Source organism: Cydia splendana, chromosome 2 (genome assembly GCF_910591565.1).
Source record: "Cydia splendana chromosome 2, ilCydSple1.2, whole genome shotgun sequence".
Classification (NCBI taxonomy): domain Eukaryota; kingdom Metazoa; phylum Arthropoda; class Insecta; order Lepidoptera; family Tortricidae; genus Cydia; species Cydia splendana.
The window spans coordinates 2,919,207-2,932,784 of record NC_085961.1 but is presented as its reverse complement, the minus strand read 5'-3'; the positions used below and the strand labels follow the sequence as shown (position 1 = coordinate 2,932,784).

The window sequence follows — 13,578 nt, the reverse complement described above, 5'->3', positions numbered from 1 at the left end:
ATTTTCACTATGATATTGATGCATCAAGGTGATTTGTTTACAGTACCTATGTTTACAGATGGCCTACCGCAAAACGCGTTAATCGAAATTTCGTTGTCTGCCTCTCTGTCGATCGAATGGCCAAGAGTGATAGGCCCTGGGTTGTGCTATTATTATTAACACTTTAACTGTCCCTCGCCTTCACTACTGACATGGACCGATACGTCCGTGCATTACAGGTAATGCACAAATACAAATAGTTTGACGGTGCATGTCATGTAATGCACGGACGGTAACGCCCTCTACGCAGGGTTTTGCGTAATATTGCCTATTTCCTGCCTCAAACTACAGTGCGACAGAAACCAGTAGAAAATAAATGAGGGCGCCACTTTCTACGTTACTATCCCTTTTTTGACGTAAAATGCTTAAACATGGCAACAATTTAGTATTGAATATTTATAGTTCCAGTTTATTTAATTTCTACTATTTTATGTCGCACTATACCCAAAGGCACTAACTACTGAAATAATACAATAGTACTCTTTGTATATATATTTTTTATAATAAACTGAACGGGCATTGGCTCTAGTCACACCTGATGGAAAGTGAAAACAGAGCCTAAGATGATGGAGCTTACCGGCTCAGTAAGTAATAGCCTATTCACTCTTGCTTTAAAGAGACCGAGGTCAAATTTCCCAGGAAACACAGATGACGGAAGCGCATTCCATTCCTTAATCGTCCTTACCAAAAAAGATGAGGCAAATCGTTTTGTGCGGACAAATGGAATATTAACAACGAACGGGTGCATTCGCTCCTCGCGCCTGGACGTCCGGAAAGGGAAAGCTGGGATCAGGTCGTGCAATTCTTTTGCGCACTCCCTAGAAACACCGATAGACATGTAACTCGTCGGCGATGATATGAACAAGACTTTGTAACTTTGATTTGACAGCCATCGCCAAAAAGTATATGAGCCCGTCGCTCTATCGAGTCCAGGGCTGCCAGCTGATACTTGGCGGAACCGTCCCATAGGTTGCAGCAGTATTCCATGCACGAAGGGACCTATGCTTGGTGCCGCCTCACCTTAAATATTAGGACATCAAGTTTCTTGGCAGCAGTCCTGAACTCAATAGTCGACCCGAAATTTAGGTTGGATTATTATTGTTCTAATACAAAGGCCGCAATGAGATCATAGAAATGATCATATATATGGAACCCTATTTGATAGCAATCCTACAATTATGATCATACACGCCAAATTTGTTAAAATTGTGTGTGATACTATACAGCACGTCCACGGATGATTTTATTATTTCTTTTGCGGTACATATTCATGAAAAGAAATGTACTTTTATGTACTTATGTTTTTAAAAAATGTACTCGCACGGTTTTGGCATAGCGACATACAGGTCGTGGTCGTGCTGGGTAGATACTGCCTGGCACGACCACACTATATTTATGGTTAATTTAATGTCAAATGAATACAAAACAAATGTACTCAAATTGTACTATGTACAAGCACATCAAAATGTGACAGTCATACTGCAAAAATCACTGTCATGATTAAATAAGAGCACCGTGAACAAAGTTTTGTACGGTGCTCTAAAAAGGTGAACCTAAGGGCTGATTTAGACGGCGCGCGAACTCGCATGCGACTTTCATTACATTTTTTTTGATCGGCTGGTTGAAATAACTAAAATCTCATGAGAGTTCGCGCGCGCATAATGTCTAAATGTGGGATCATCAATGTAAAGGGACCTTATTGTCGATGGCGTTTACGCCGCACTGCGACGAGCAGCGTTGTATTTGTATCGGAGCATCGTTTATAATGGCGGAAACGATGCCACCAGCCGATCAAAAAAAATGTAATGAAAGTCGCATGCGAGTTCGCGCGCCGTCTAAATCAGCCCTTAGGTTCACCTTTTTTAATCATGACAGCGATTTTTGCAGTATGACTGTCACATTTTGATGTGCTTGTACATAGTACAATTTGAGTACATTTGTTTTGTATTCATATGACATTAAATTAACCATAAATATAGTGTGGTCGTGCCAGGCAGTATCTACCCAGCACGACCACGACCTGTATGTCGCTATGCCAAAACCGTGCGAGTACATTTTTTTAAAACATAAGTACATAAAAGTACATTTCTTTTCATGAATATGTACCGCAAAAGAAATAATAAAATCATCCGTGGACGTGCTGTATAGTACCACACAAAATTGTTGTTATTACACCATCATCTGTAAATATGTAGTTAGTTAATAAATTTGTGTGTATGCCTACTAACATTCGTTGAAAGATTAAAATTAAAATGACGAAATTGATCCTTTGTTGGTCTTAAATCAATTTAATTTAATTTTTAATCATAGGGTAATTAAATAACAACAATTTTAACAAATATGGCGTGTATGATCATGATTGTAAAATTGCTTTCAAATAGGATCCCATATTATATTAATATGATCATTTATATGATAGTTTAATTAATTGCCTTGTATTTTTTAGAAATCATAATTGCCCCAATGAGGGTGCCATTGGACGGTCGACGCAGTCTTAACTAATAACATCTTATTGACATACATTCTTACATATCAAACGAGAAAGAATAAACATTTTTTTTAATAGGTAGGTAGGTAGATAGGTATATCTTTCTTTGACGTGGCTGCTATAGTCTTCAGGATTTGATTTGCCGTGTGATCATCGCTTTCCGGTTGCAACTTGATGCCATCGAGGAATGTCCATAGTATATATATGAAAAAAAAAATTATAATACCATTCATTGTATGACAATACCTTCTACTACTAGAGGGCATTCCGGGAGTGGGCAGTCAACGTTAAAAAATGTTCAAACGCTGGAAAGTGCAGGGGTCAAAATGTCCATACGGAACCGGCTGTCTATGCAACTAGACGTAACTAGACGGAGCCCCGCTTCGCGGGGCTCCTATTTCTCGGCGGTTTGCCCTTCGGGCATCTGAAGCTACCTAACGAACCTAACCTACCTACTTTTTGCCACATAGACAGCCGGTTCCGTATGGACATTTTGACCCCTGCACTTTCCAGCATTTGAACATTTTTCACGTTGACTGCCCACTCCCGGAACGCTAGAGGGCACCTTTAACCTTCTTTTGGCAGTGATAATAATATATCCTTACAAAAATAGGTTAGGTGTCTAATTGTGTATCAATTATATTTTCAGTGGCTCATCTTTGTAGCTTACTGTTATATATATACTAGCTTTTGCCCGCGACTTCGTCAGCGTGGAATTATTAATTTAGGTAGGTAGCTATTATTTTATTCAATCAGTTAAAGGGTGATTTCTTGAATGAAAATAACCCTTTGTCGTTCCCCGGGAGTCAAACTATCTCTATTCTATGGTGTACTTTCGTTTGGGCCAAATACCTTTTGCCAAATTTCACTTCCCAACAAACTTATCGCAATAGTTTCATTTCCCAAAGGAACCTTTAGCAAAGTTACACTTCGCATATAATTTATTTGGTCAAATTATCACTTGGCATGATTTTACTTTGTCAAATGTTGTTAGGACAAAAAATTATTTAGCAAACGATTTTTATTGGCTAATATTATATTCCAAAAAAGCCGTTAAGTGGGTTAGGTTAGGTTTACAGAAACGAAATGCTACTAGAAAAGTGGGTTTGTTTAGGTTCGAACTGCGATCCTCACAGAACCGAACTGCTATCAGAGAAGTGGGTTAGGTTAGGCTAGAACTAAGACCCTTACAGAAACGAAATGCTACTAGAAAAGTGGGTGGTTTTACCTCCTTTTCTACATAGTGCACCATCTACAATAATCTTTCAACGGCCCCCATAGAAATCGGTATTTTTTTTCTTAAAAATTATAATGTTTATGGTTCAACTAATCACATCCGTAGGGGGAAGCGGGGCAGCTTGGTACACCTTTTTTTGAAATCGATTTTAGGCCTCAAAATGAACTCTAAACACTTTGATACATTACATGGGACACTTTGATACATCGTTTTGGGGTACTTTGGCACGTGAATCAAAGTGCCCCGTAAGTGTTTCAAACTGCCCCGCAGAGCACACTTTACAGATCAACTCAGTTAGCTGACCAGTAGTAAACTTTTTAAACATTACAAAACGTCTATTAAGTGCGGTGCTATTAGAACATACTATAGTTATGTCAAAAATGCATTTAATTCGGTCGACCGCGGTGCTCTGTTAGCAGAAGTAAAAAAAGAGCTACCAGAACTTTACAAATACATTTGGCAATGCTACGGAGCACCTTCAAAATTACTTTTTGGAAATGATATTATCTTGTCAAGTATGGGCTGCCAACAGGGAGATCCGCTTGGGCCTGCCATTTTTAGTTTGATCATTCACCCCATCATCTCTAGTCTAAATTCAAAATTCAATTGTTGGTACTTAGATGACGGCTCCCTTGGCGGAGACGCACTAACCGTACTACAAGATATACAATCTATCATAGATAAATTTTCGAAAATCGGGCTTGCATTAAATTTCACTAAATGCGAAATTTTTATTCCAGATCACGTTCCATTGAATACAAAAATAGATATACTAACAAATTTTAACGCAGTTTTACCTAATATTTCCGTTCATTCAAAAACATCCCTCACCCTTTTAGGCTCACCAATTTTTGACGAATCAATCGCACCCGTCATTAACTGTAAATTAAATTTATTCAATAATACATCAGACCTCCTATTTAAAATAAATCCCCATATGGCTCTTTTCATCATTCGTTTTTGCTTATTTACACCCAAATTTATGTATTTACTCCGCAGTTGCCCAATTTGGAAATTTCCGTCCATCCTGTCTTCCATAGACTCCTCCCTTCAGGCAAGCCTTTCCAAAACACTGAACATTCATCTCGACAATAGTTCATGGACCCAAGCGGTTCTACCCATAAGGCTGGGTGGACTGGGCGTTCGCACTTCGGCCAGTTTGGCTCTACCCGCGTTCCTGTCCTCAGTATACGGCTCGCTATCTCTCGTCGGTATTATTTTAAACCTTCCTCAGATACCTGACGATGAGATAGCGAATCTAAGTCAGGCCAGGGAGGCCTGGTGTGAGTCATGTCCGGGTGAGGACATCCCAGTCGCCCGTCACATTCAGCGGGCTTGGGACTCCCCTCCCTTAAAAGCAGCTCATACCACACTTCTTCAGGATAGTCCGGACGACTTCGAACGTGCCCGAATTCTAGCCGTATCAGCCCCCGAGTCGGGCCATTGGCTACGAGTACTCCCTTCCCGTCAAATAGGCACCGTTTTGGACCCAAGTAACTTGAGAATAGCTATATGCTTAAGGCTTGGGTCCAAAATATGTGTCCCTCACACTTGCGCCTGTGGCAAAAACGTCGATCAGCTGGGCCGACATGGCCTTTCATGCCCCAAAAGCGCCGGCCGCCTATTTCGCCACGGTACCAACAATGATTTGGTCCGTCGGTCGCTTGCCACCGCGTCTGTGCCTGCGATTCTCGAACCCGCGGGCATGGCGAGGGACGATGGCAGGCGCCCCGACGGGGCCACATTGGTGCCGTGGAAACTAGGTAGGGCCCTGGTGTGGGACGCAACGTGCGTAGATACCTTCGCACAGTCCCATATCCAGGCGACCCGCACCCAGGCCGGCGGCGCGGCTGACCAGGCCCAGGTTCTCAAGCGCCGCAAATATTCGTCCTTACTTAAGGACTACGAGTTTGCGGCGCTCGTGGTAGAGACACTGGGCCCTTGGTCAGCCGACATGCAGGCCTTTGTGAGGGCCCTGTCGGGGCGGCTGATTGACGCCACAGGGGACCCCAGAGCTGGCGCGTATTTCTCGCAACGAATCGCCCTGGCGGTTCAGCGAGGAAACGCCGCCAGCGTAATGGGTACCATGCCACAGGCGGACCTGCTAGAGGGGGTATTCTTTTTATAATTAGGTTTTTATTTTATAGGTAAGTTTCTTTTATTTTAGTTTTAATTTTAATTTCTTTGTAGTTTTAGTTTGTTTTAATAAGTTATTTTATATTCAATATGTTACATTCGTAAGTTAAAGTTAATTATGTTTGTCATGTTGGTATATAGTTATTTCGGCGTTTTTTTACACGAAGTAAAATAAAAAGTGCTGACAACCAGTTATTAAGCAGGTGCACTAAAACTACAAAAAAAAAACTTTTAATGAAATCAGTGTCAGTTTTTCACAAAAAGCTACTTTGGTTGTTGGTTGTAACAAAAAAACTGGCAGGGGCACTTAGATACACTAGAGGGGCACTTTGACATGTTCAAAACTGCCCCAATCTTTATTGTACCAAAGTACCCCAATGGTCAAATAAATGAAAAATAATTTATTAAAAATATACTATTAAGTATTAAGTACTTTAAAATAATAAGCTTACTCTATTACTGAATAAACGTACTAAGCGCTCATTATGATGTTCATCCGGTAAAGTCTAAAATTTCGCACCACAACTCGATTAAAAAATCATAATTTATTTACTATGCGACCGCGGAAACACGTTTTCACGCACTAAGCGGCAACGGCTGGCAGGAGAGATGTGCCGAAGCTGGTACCTCACTCACACATACAAAGCCACGTTTTAGTGTTGCAGAAGGTGAACATAAGTTTTTAGTTAAGGAATTAGTGTGGGTGTTCAAAACTGCCCCTTGTGCCTATCTGCCCCGCTTCCCCTCTATGCGTAAAACATAACCAAAGGTCGGGATTAAGTATTTCAAATAAAACAAAAATAAAAATATCTATTGGTATGTAAATTGTATGCCATGCAATGTTATGCTTATTTGACTAAATAACAATACTTGGTAAAATGAAACTTGTCCAAGTAATTATTTGCTAAACAATAACTTGCCAAAAAAGACTATTGCTAACTGAAAAATTGCGATAAGTTGTTTTGCCAAACATTTTTTTGGGAAATGATAATTTGGGAAACATAGTTTGGGATGTGATACTTTGGGAAACGTTTTTGGCCCATTCGTTAGTAAACCCTATTCTATACCCAACTAAATCGTGCACCAGCGCCGGTACTACACCGCGCGGGCGGGACAGTTCCTATTGACAAAGTTTGTTGTGCAGTTGGTGTTAAGTCCCCATACAAAACACCACCCCTTTAAGGGATGATTTCTGGAATAAAAACTATCCTATGTCCTTCCTCGGGACTCAAACAATCTCTATACCAAGTTTCAAATAAATCGGTTCAGCGGCTTAAGCGTGAAGAGGTAACAGACAGACAGACAGCCACACTTTCGCCTTTATAATATTAGTATGGATGGACATGCACTAGTTCAAGGACGTGTAAGGGCCATTTTATTTAAAGTTGTCCCATACACTTTCTTTTTCATATTTGGGATTTTTTATGTTATTTCTACTCAGAATCATGAGCTTTTTTGATCCTAATAGGAGAAAAAAAGTGTCCCGAAATTTCCATAAAATTTTCGATCTTTACATTCCGTGACTGCCATACAAAGTCTATGAAAAATGGTACCGGAATGGAAATAAAAACCTTGGCACACTTTTTTTCTTCTATTAGGATAGAAAGAGCTCGTGATTCTGAGTAGAAATAACATAAAATTTCCCAAATTAAAAAAAAAGTGTAGGGGACAACTTTAAATAAAATGACCCGTAAGCGATAAGATAGAGATTCCGTGTCGGTAATAAAAGAGATAGATAGGTATATTAATAGTTGATCGCTGGCTGTTCACATTGCACGAGGACTCTCTTTAAAGTACTATGCCTTATGGGAAACAGTCGAAGAGATAGCTCAGAGCCGGAAACCGCTACCAACTTTTAGTATGTTGTTGCGCATGGTATTGGGTCTCCAAAACTGCCGGGAGACAGCGGCGCCGGCCATCTACTTCAGGCCTTCAGCGGAATGATATCATCAAAATGACTCCCGTCTCGTTGCGAATATTGCATATTGCACCCAAACTATACATGGCACATACACCTGTGGGGTATTAAATGAAAGCTAATGAAATATTCTATACTTCATTTATACAGTGTGTACCAAAATATACAACAGTTTAAGAGCTATTTACAAAATAAACAAAATGAGGTAAAAAAATATTCGATTATTTTGATTTTATAACCAAACCAAAAGTCGGACGTTAAAGAAATGTACTACAACATTAAAGATGACATCTCAAGGCATATACTGATATCAAAAAAATCCAAATTTGACCAAATATGTGGAAATTATGAAATGAAATGTATTATAAGTCACCTAAACATTGTTTGCAGAAAAAAAATATGGTTTAAGAGCTATAAACACAGGAATACCATTTTTTATGAAAAAAGTAGGTGTATATCGATTTTATAGCTAAACCACAGAATAAATGTGTCGCTTAACTTCAAACTCGGGTAAATCCATTCGACCCTCTCAGCAAATATCTACCCTATTACCTTTTCTTAATACCAAAATCGCATAATCTGACAGATGGATTTACCCGAGTTTGAAGTTAAGCGACTCAAATAATAGTACTATCGTACAGAAAGGAAACTTCCTACAAAACCGAAGTTTGACAGCGGTTCAGGGTCGAATCATGCTATCCCTTTCTAATATATGGCACTATCTCTTTCTGCTATTTAGGGTTGTCAAAATTCAAGTGATTATCTTATCTGTGGTCGTGCATGCAAAAGGAAGTCAAGTGGTGCCAACCCTAATAATTGCTCGGAGCAATGCTGAGCCGAGCGGAGCCGAGTTTGGCCGAAGTCAGGAGTTTCGCACCCCTGGCTAAACTAAAAACGTTAATAAAATGTTGCGTATAATATTAAAGAAACCAGTTATTCAACTATACATTACAATTTAAATTTTAAATTTCCGATAAAAACTGTGAAAGTTGTAGAAAAAAAACTAAAGCGCGCCAACAATTCTACTATTTTTGTATTTGTATTTGTACAATTCTATCTTAATGCGCTCTTATTATGCAAAGAATTGTTCTTATTATCGAGTATTAAATGAAAGGACATTACATAAAATACATGAAAACGACATTTTCGACTGGAATCTTAATTTATAAATTGAATTTGCTTGTTAAACAAGCAAACGAACTGTACCTTCCTCCTTTGATAGTTGGTTAAAATGTGGCTTTTGTCACCTGGGCTACAAACACGAATGAATTGACACCTCGTTTATTAAATCAGTTCAGTAGTTTCATGTAAACAGTACATGCACGCATAGACAGCAAATTCTGCCGTAGTTGAGCACAAGATTAAAATTAATTAGACCTTTATTATCATTGTCTGGCACTACAAATATAAACTATAAACTCTGTGCGGAAAGAGAAGAGTCGTGGAACTGTGGAACATAAGGGAATCAATACATTCTATGAGTCGTCTCTCTCCGCACAGACTCTAAGAGAAATAAAAAGCAGTAGGTAGTACATCATTTCTCTAACATTGAAACCCTCAGGCCATAGAGTAACTGTTAGGGGCTTAGCGGGCGTCGCCTCTATGAGTTAGCAAGATGCCTTATGGAGGTTTCAAATGACCAGAGGGCTGACCTGTATGTATTTCAGAGGATCAGAGGGAAAATACTGCCAGCCTTCACAGCCTTGAAGCCCTTGCAACACTCAAGATTCCACTTTTCGAACTACTCGCTACGCTCGTAGTTAAAATTTGCTTCTATAAAAGGCTAATCGAGGCTGAATGAAGTAGATGGTCGGCGCCGCTGTTTCCCGGCAGTTTTCGAGACCCAATGCCATGTCCAACAACATACTAAAAGTTGGTAGCGGTTTCCGAATCTGAACTAAATTCCCATAAGGCAGTGCACTATTACACTCTTTACTCGCAGCGATAAAAGCTGTCAACGATAAAATCGCTCAGCGGTAGGTACTCGCTAAGCGATGTTCGCTTGGCGGTCGGAGAGACAATGCAACTAGAAATAAAAACCGGGCAAGTGCGAGTCGGACTCGCGCACGAAGGGTTCCGTACCATAATGCAAAAAAAAAAAAACAAAAAAAAAGCAAAAAAAAAAACGGTCACCCATCCAAATACTGACCACTCCCGACGTTGCTTAACTTTGGTCAAAAATCACGTTTGTTGTATGGGAGCCCCATTTAAATCTTTATTTTATTCTGTTTTTAGTATTTGTTGTTATAGCGGCAACAGAAATACATCATCTGTGAAAATTTCAACTGTCTAGCTATCACGGTTCGTGAGATACAGCCTGGTGACAGACGGACGGACGGACGGACGGACGGACGGACGGACGGACGGACGGACGGACGGACGGACGGACGGACGGACGGACAGCGAAGTCTTAGTAATAGGGTCCCGTTTTACCCTTTGGGTACGGAACCCTAAAAATAGTCGTATTGTTTTACCACATCTATATCGATATTACTAACGAACCTCTGTAACTCGAAAAAAAAGAAACTGTATTTCTACGTTTCTATAATTACCTGCCTAACACGAATTTTTAATGTGTTTTTAAGACGAACAAAAACCTACAAGAACCTCTCTAAGTCGATGCTCTCTATAAGACGAAACCTCGTTAACACGAAGTTTTTGGCGTTTCCCTTGAGATCCGTGCTATCGAGGTTCCATTGTACTTCTATTCTGTGACTAAGGTTACAATACTTAATTCACGAAGGCTGATATTTCCTTGTAGACCTTGTTAACCTTAAATACAGTGTTTAAAACGTCAAACTCGCTTTATAGCCGGGCGACAAAACTATCAGAAGTAAGTACCAGAACTATACTCGCTTCTCGCTGCTCGCGCGCCATCTCATTTCTAGTTTTTAGCTCCAATCGCTTCTCGCTCATCGTTCTTGGTGAAACCAGTGCCAGTCCATTGAACCTTAAAAAATAATATATTATATTTACATTTATAACAGGAGGTACTATAAATATACCAATTATTTTACACTACTGAAAACTGCAACTAAAACGTTCGATATGTTTCGGAAATGTTTGGGCACAGTCATTTATAAGGTCAAACATGCCTCCCATCACCCATCCAATTAAATGAAATGTTCCGTATGGTGTATGTATAACTGTATACAGGTGTATAAAGACGGGCCAATAACAACTGCTTTGTACGTATCTATTGTTTTATTTTTGAAGATTCTCTACCTAAACCTACGTAAAATTGACACCAACTACGCCATTTTTGGTACTAGCATCCCGCCCCGGCTCCGCACGGGTTACATTACCTTAACAAATCATACACCTAAATCTTCCTCAAGAATCACTCCGTTGATAGGTGAAAACCGCATGAAAATTCGATCCGTAGTTTTTGGGTCTATCGCGAACAGACACACAAACAGACGCGGCGGGGGACTTTCGTTTTATAAGGTGGAGTGATTATATACTCGCTGTGGCCAAGGCTTTGCCCGTGTGGAATTTGGTCAATGTCTCTTCCTTCGTCTCTCCCCACCCGGGAGGATATAAATAATAAATAATTAAAAGCCTAAGCCCAAACACCTATTAAATACTTGGCATGGACAAGTTACATTCTGGTCTTCATGAAAAAGTTCCATTCCCCAAATAGCACTGTTTAAATGCAAATGTAAATAAGTTTTTGGCAAAAATTTCATTTTTGGTACAAGCTTTTATCGCTGACTGTACTTTTCTTACGATAGACAACTAATACTCATCGAGACAATTCTAAAACCCCTACACACACACAATTAGGTTGCTTTGTTTCATCACAGAGTTCCTATGGCCACCTGCTGTCTCCATCATCAGATCAGTTCGACAGTACCATAATATTATTGTATTGTCATCAGAACTACATACAGCTGCCAATTTTCATGACGCTACGATCCTTGGAAGATGGTTAAATTAGTTACCTTAGATTCCATTACATAGTTCGTTACATACAGGTCGACCTAATAAAAGCTTTAATAAAAAAATACTATCATCATTCAGGCCTTTAACATCTTGACAGATGATTTATGCAGCGTCTGTAAGCGAGGAACAACGTCTCTCGTGGCTGTATAAGCCAATGCGGGACCGGCATTTGCGACCGCATTTGTGGCAGTTGAAGCTGGGAGCCATGTCGGCATCATCAGGTGGATTGTGCCTCTTTACGCGTTTTCGGGAAATGTTTCATGAAACCATGCTTTGTCGTGGAAAAAATATACTATAAGTACCTGTATATAAAAGATTTGAAAATCTTTGGACATACCTACTGTACAGTAAATAATAATCGTATTTACTTTATTCCTCTTCAACTCGATACCTCCACCCTTTCCCGAGATAAAGGGTCTTGACATACAGACGGACGGACGGACAGACGGACGGATGGACAGACGGAAAGACAGATAGACACACGGACGGACGGACTCACAGACGGACAGACGGATAGACGGACAGACGGACGGACGGAAAACGAATTGATCCTTAAAGAATCCCGTTTTTTTCCTTTTGAGGTACCGGACCCTAAAAAATTACTTCTGCTTATCATAGCACTCTTCCTTTGGACATACTGTATACCTAGTAAATAATAATACTCGTATTTACTTTATTCCTCTTCAACTCGATACCTCCACCCGTTCCCGAGATCAAGGGTCTTGATAGACGGACGGACGGACGGATACACGGATAGACGGACGGATTCACAGACGGATAGACGGACAGACGGATAGACCCACCGACAGGCGGACGGACAACGAAGTGATACCTAAAGGGTCCCGTTTTTTCATATCTGTAGTTAATGCAAATGCTCTATTTGTCAAAGTAAATAAAATCTCTTCACACGATCAGGGTTTTGGGCATGTTTTGGGGGACAAAAACATGGAAATAACTTGGGTGCGCATGTTTCGGATAGATAACGAAATCCTAAAATACAGGCGGATAACACAAACAACCTACACGATATTATACTTAAGCAAATACCTTAATTAGTACATTTTATGTTGTTATGTTACTCTTGCGTAGGTATTTATTCATACTTTAGTAGCTTTCTATAAATAAGATCACTATTTTTTCTCTTGACATGTTTATTTTTCTATTCGAAAAACATGACAGCGTCAAATATTTAAAAGTCGAAAAAAGTATATAATTACGTAGGTAAAAGGCTTAAGATAATTAAGAAAAAACCGGACAAGTGCGAGTCGGACTCGCGTTGCAAGGGTTCCGTTCGTACATTAGAAATGTAACATTACACAATTTTTAACAATGTATTTTTTATGTGAAACGTGAGTGAAAAACCCGTAGGGTCGGATCAAAAACGAAGTAATTAAGTCCGACTCACGCTGGACTGCACATTTCTAATAGATTTTCCTGTCATCTAATAGGTAAAGAACTAATTTATGAATTTTTTCAAAAGTTTAGACCCAGTAGTGTCGGAGATAAAGGGAGGAATGGTCAGTTTTTGCCTATTTACTTGAATAACTTCTAAAATGTTTATCCTAAAATTATAAAAAAAATATATTTGGATTCTCACAACTTTTATTTGATACATATCAACACGATTTAGTTTGAACTTTTTTATTTTTAAATTTTCTCATTGACCCCCTAAAAGTGGCCCCCATGTTTAGTTAAGGTATCATAGTGGTTATCCGGGTCAAGGTCCGGGTCCGAGTCCGAGTCCGAGTCCGGGTCCGAGTCCGGGTCTGAGTCCGAGTCCGAGGCCGGGTCCGAGTCCGGGTCAGAGTCCGGGTC

At 39.9% G+C, this 13,578-nt stretch overlaps 1 long non-coding RNA gene across 1 annotated transcript; it reads right to left on the bottom strand.

Annotated features, from left to right (window-relative positions):
* Positions 1 to 518: 518 nt before the first annotated feature.
* Positions 519 to 12,930, bottom strand: LOC134798960 (uncharacterized). Its single transcript, XR_010145295.1, has 4 exons — positions 12,811 to 12,930; positions 10,660 to 10,768; positions 2,569 to 2,697; positions 519 to 857 (listed from the first exon to the last, which is right to left on the bottom strand). It is a non-coding gene; the product is annotated as an uncharacterized LOC134798960 (long non-coding RNA).
* Between the last annotated feature and the right edge of the window lie 648 nt (positions 12,931 to 13,578).